Source organism: Drosophila subpulchrella, chromosome 3R (genome assembly GCF_014743375.2).
Source record: "Drosophila subpulchrella strain 33 F10 #4 breed RU33 chromosome 3R, RU_Dsub_v1.1 Primary Assembly, whole genome shotgun sequence".
In the NCBI taxonomy this organism is placed as follows: Eukaryota; Metazoa; Arthropoda; class Insecta; order Diptera; family Drosophilidae; genus Drosophila; species Drosophila subpulchrella.
This window is the reverse complement of record NC_050609.1, coordinates 13,405,418-13,411,417: the sequence shown is the minus strand read 5'-3', so window position 1 is coordinate 13,411,417 and position 6,000 is coordinate 13,405,418.

The window sequence follows — 6,000 nt, the reverse complement described above, 5'->3', positions numbered from 1 at the left end:
AGCTGTCTGCCATAAACAGGAAGCTCCAGCAGGGCGGGAAATGCGGAAAATGCGCGCCTGCGGAAGAGATTGACAACTTTTTGTGATGCCCTATCTAGGGGGAGAGGACTTGAAAGTACGAGACTTTTGAAACTTTTTAAACATCCTTAAGGCAATTGAAATCAAAAACATGTAACATTGAGAATTCAAAGAAGTAAATAATAAAGCTAATTGTAATATTGTGTATCCTTTTTTCAAAATATTTATATAACTTAACTATTAACATTGATACAAAATGGAATATTATAAATATATCATTTAATATAACTTTTTAACATTTGAAATAATGTGTTTACATAAAAATTCAATATAAAACATATTAACTTAAATGAATTGCCCTATCAATTTTGTTATATAATGATAAAGACTTTCAGTTTTAAAGCAAGGTTTAAAATCCTGAAATGTAATACTTCCTACTTAAAATTAAAACGTTTTTTATCTCTGAAGAACGTTTTTTAGTTTAATCTACAAAGCGATGTCAATGAAATAATAATAATCCATTTTTCAGAGAAAAACTATCCCTTTGCAAAGGGAATTTAAGCTTGGTGTTCGATTTTTGCTCGGTCCCTGCATTGCCTTTTATAATTTTTATTTGGTTCTCTTTTTGCGCGCCTCATTGCGCTTCATTAATCAAAAGTAATTTTCCGCCTTTCACAGCAGTCAGCGCCCAACACCACCCCCTGATTTCACCTGGCGAATTTTACCGAGTGAAGATGGCAAACGTCAGCAGCGAAGGCGGAGGAAACCGGAAAGGAAATGGCTGGAAGGGAAAAAACAAAATGATGGCGGCCATTTTGCATTAAGCCAGGACATTTGCCGTGTGTGTGTGTGTGTGGGTGAGTGGGCTAATTAACTGTTTTACATTAAGTGGCCATAAAGGCAGCCGAACGGCGGGCATTTTAGTCTATTTTAATGCCCTTCGAGTGGCCAGCGGGCGTGATCGACTCGGACAAAGAAGAAGAACTGGAAGACCCGGTTCTGCTGGCCATTAGTGGCCATCTCTATGTTATAAGCTCCATCGCCATCCGCTCTGCCATTTTCTTAAATGATTTACGACTGCTTTAAAGGCCAGGCCATAAAAACAGAAGCCAACTTCATCTGACCGCCCGCCTCTCGGACTTTGGTGTTTTCCTTTGTGCTTAATTTAATTAAATACTTGCTCGGACTTTTGCTCTCTCTTTATGTCGAGAATGGTTAATGTGGTCAGCATAAATTGTGGCCACCTCATTTCGCTTTAAATCATTTGCGGCTAGCTATACGCCATGGCCCGAATATAAACCATATAAACTGAACATGAACTGGCAATTGGTTCTACTAATGAGAGCGAAGCCCGGTCGCAATTGTTTTCTCCAGCAGGTGCTGTTCGAGATTTATGGTTAAGGTGTTTCTACACTGCGCTTTCTTATATTATAGTTCATATCTTAAAACAATAATATATCAAAGAAAAATGCAAAATTTTTGAGTTAAGATCTTAGTTTTTAAAGATATATGTGATTATTTACAGGAGCACCCTTTAATTATAGGTAAGAAGAAATTGTTTTTGGAATCTTTTTCTATTTAAGCATATATATTTTAATTCAGAATGTCATTATATTATAGTATATATGAAAATGATTAGGAAATGTATCAGATTTTCGAAGATGGTTTCTTTATAACTACTATATTTTGAAAGCTTATAAATTAGAAAATGTTAATATTAATATAAATTGTATTGGTTTGTCCTATCTTTTAACGCACATTTCTTTAATAACGATTTGAAGCCTTGACAAAAAAAAGGAATTGTATATTTATTTAGATTGTTGATCTTTAAATAAGACAGAAAACTTATCGTACAGTGCAAACCAATCAAATTTCAGTCCTGAGGTAAATCAAAAATCTGAACACAATTACAAGTTGGCTTTTGTGGTGGGAGAAGTTCAGGTTTTGGAAATGCGTTTGGCTCTCCAATTTCGGAAATGCTCGAAAGTCTGCCCACAAATCACACGCCAATGACGACTAATTAGAGAGCTGAAAGCGTAGGGCGAAGGCGAAGGCGAGCTCTTCAGAGTAGAGTAACAATGACTTTTCACAAAACTCCAACTATTTTCAAGCTGTGCAAGGGACTGCCCTCGTTCCGGGACCCTCAGCCCCCAACTGCCACGCCCCCTGTGCCATATCCCTTTCCCCCCCGCCCAACGCCCACATGCCACCCCGACTTTGCTTTGTTCTAAGTTATAAACCCACAAGTGGCGGCAAACTTTTGCTTTACGGTGTCGCCATCTTTTTACGAAAAGAAAATGGGGCGGGGGTGCAACTTAAAAGAAGATTAAACCGCAGCTGGCGGGGGATTTCCCTTTCTACTGCCATTTTTGGGCAAAAGGGTAGGTTGGGGACAACTTTTCCTGGACAACGGCACTTGAAATGAGAACGTTTGGCGATTTTCAGGCGACACTTGTCGAAAGTTACGCGTAATTATAACAATGTGCGGGCATCCTGGGGATCCTCTGATGCTGGGCGGTTCCGCCTGTTTTCGCCACCAAGGGACCCACTTTAGTTTATGCCTAAAATTAGAAGATGGGAACTCCTGTAATAAGCATCCAATATGCGGGCAGGATGATAGGTGTTGGCCACAAGGAGCAGGAGAAACCGCACATCAATTAACAAATGGCGAAAGATAAGAGAAAGTTCAAAGGATTTTTGTACTTACATATTTTGCTGAAGGTATATTAGATTTAGATTAGATTTTTAGATATTATATTAAGTTACCGTCATTATTACGTTAAATTTAATTTATATATTTCAAGATATACATATTAAATTCCCATTTAGTTATATTTTTTTTAACAAGAGACTTACCTTTTAAATTTACTTATTTCCCAACACTCCATCTTAATTTTTGCCCATTTCAAACAGTCCTCAAAAATGTTCTAAAGCCCATTGAAAGTTTGCTAGACGTACTCAGGAAAATGTAATTTACCAAAAATAGGAACAAAACCGTCGGCAGTTGGTGCTTGGAAATGTAATTCTTGCGAATGGAAAAATGAGCAATTTTATTTCAACTTGAAGAACTCGCATCGCCATGGCGACAGGATTAATTCGCTTTTAATATAATGAAGCCGCTTAAATGTCAAGACAATGAGACCGGAATCTGGAATCAGGACAGAGAGGCACAATCACAGGACCATCAATCAAAATTCCGACGAGAGCCGTATGAAAAACTATAATAAAATCATTAGCCTGGTAATCCCCCAACGTCCTGGAATCAAAATAAAATCATCAGCCCGGAATGATGATGAATGGTTGCTCCGGTCGCTTGGTAGGCCCAAGTGGACACCAGTGGCAGAGGCATTCTCCTCCTGTCATGACAAAACTGGGAATCTTTCTGCACTCCAATCTCTTTTTAATAAACACAACAAAAGAAGAAAAAATAAAATAAAAACAAAGCAAAGTGATTGTGTTTTGTATGCTTCAGCGGCCAACACTCAACGGCAAGTCGGAAAACAACAGTAAAAGCTATGGCGATGGCTCAACGGCGTTATTATCGGGGAAAACGCATTGGTCCCAGTTTGACGTTGAACCCATGAAAATGGTTTTAGTTAATACTCTGTATATAGAACTAATGTCAAAAAATATCTATCTCCTACAAAACACTCTTAATCAAATAAAAATATATAAAAGATAAAATCTCAGAACTAATATTTAAGATAATCAGATATATAACTATATCATCATATCATATATGATTCCCTTTTCTGATTTGACCATGAAGTTACTTCAATTTATTTTCGAAATTACGATCTGGATTTTGAGATTCCCAAAAACAGCATAGGTACAAATATTACAGATGCCAGAATATAAGCACTATCTACTTACACATGTAAATGGTAATAATCCCATCAGATTTTCTTCTAAAACCATTCCCCAAAGGGTATTAACATTTTCGGCCTGACCTATATATATTTATCATCCATTTTTGGGAAAGAAAAATGAAAATGTTTAACGGAAAAAATAAAATACTCACGTTTCTCCCAGGCGAACGTGATTCAATTTGTTTTGTTGGTTAGAAAACTAAAATAGCAAAAGCAAGCCACCAGAAAGGAGGGAAAATATAACTAAGACCGGGAAAAGTAGGGGAAAGCGGCAAGGAAAGCACCGCATAGCAAGGCGAAAACAGGAAAAATTATAGAACAAGCAAAAACGGTGGGCGGAAAATGCGGAGGGGTGGGGCTGCCGTTTGGTCACTCGGTGTTTTTCGCTCGGCCATATCACAAAAACATACAAAAAATAAAATAAAAGCGAGGGAAATGGAAAAATGTTAAAAGGCAGCTGGATGAGTCTTAAAGCCAGGATTGAGGCGATTCTGTTTTTGTCTCGGCCGCAGGCGGGGTTCTCAAGAAGGCACTGGACTATGAATGCGAATTGCTGCAGTGCAGTCGCTGCTGTTTCGCCCTAAAAAGTAGGCTTTGGAAAGAAAGCGTGGGAGGACGAGCAGCAGAGGGTGGAAAATGCAGTTTGGAAAATCATTTTAAGTAAATGAAAAAAATAACAGGTTCCTATAAACATTTTTCAGATCAAAAAATATATTATTTTACATTACACCAGCATTAATAATATGTTCATTATTAAAACAAGACATTTAAAAGCGTGACTTAAATAACTAAATTACCACATTTGGAACTTTGAAAATATATATTTTATATAACATATTTTAAACGGGGGCTTATCAATCATATAAAAAACAAAAAATAATTTGGTAGGACCTCTTTTACATTTTTAATATAATAAGTTTTAAGTGCATCTTTGCATTTGCCATTATGAATATGACATTAATTTTTAAAGAATATATTTAAAATAATAACTAAAATATAAATGTACAATAATTTCAATACTAAAAAATAGTTATTTAAATATTTGTACACTCATACCTCAAGCATATAGAAATTAAACATTTGTTTTAATACTTTTGTTGCCACCCTCGCTATCCGGGATAAAGTTAAATAAGCTACGGCCAAAAAAGCACCCACCCACGGACGCATCTAGGGAGACATATTGTACATTGTAACATGACCGGACTATTGTGCCGACTGGCCCACATGTCGAAGGTCATTTTAAATTAGTTTTACTCCTGCCCCGTTGTGTTTATTTTTTTGCACATCCTCTGATATGTGCGGGGGTTTTGCGCTTATCCCGCTTACCGGGGACATTTGGTCGATCTTTAACAATGCCTGCCTCGGGATTTGCCTCTCCACATCGCCAGCTCAGTGGTCCGAAATAGTCATACGCCCCGTGGTCCCCGCGCTGCCATTATGACAATTACGTTAGACATTTGCGTCACGTAAGTGAGCAGTGCCATCGAGGAAACCCCCGACTCATGCCGACTGGGCTAAAAACAGAATCGCTGGCTCATCCTGCGAATCTCCTGGCCATGTCATTGCTTATGTATATATGTTACTCGGAGTAGGTGTGTAGGCGTATTTGCAGAGCCACGTGTAACAGCATTCGACATAATCAACAACTTCATTCGGAAAAAATGGCTGTCAATATTCCCGGGTGATTGTGATCCGATGGCAGAAAGGTAGGGTCCCCCAATCGCTGACAGCGTGCGCTTGTTTCCCTTCTTCAAAAAAAGTAATAATAAAATAACGTGCCTGCCAATTCTGGTGCCACCTGTGAGGGTGTTTCCGGAAGTATTACAAAGCTTTCTTGGAAAACATTAAAATAAATTTATTAAATGATGTAAACCTTTCTTGGAAATATTCTAAAATATGTATCAAGTCTTGTTCTATTAATTTCTTTTCTATGTCAAATTTTTTAGATAAATGTGAATCTAAATTTCATTTAAGTAAGGCAAGTTCATTAACTGATTTATTAACAAAATAATTTTTAAATAATAATATAAATATAATATTTCCATCATGTTCAAGAAAATTCCTTCTTCATTCAGTAATGATAATGTCAGTTTAAACGAAATAGTTTTAATAA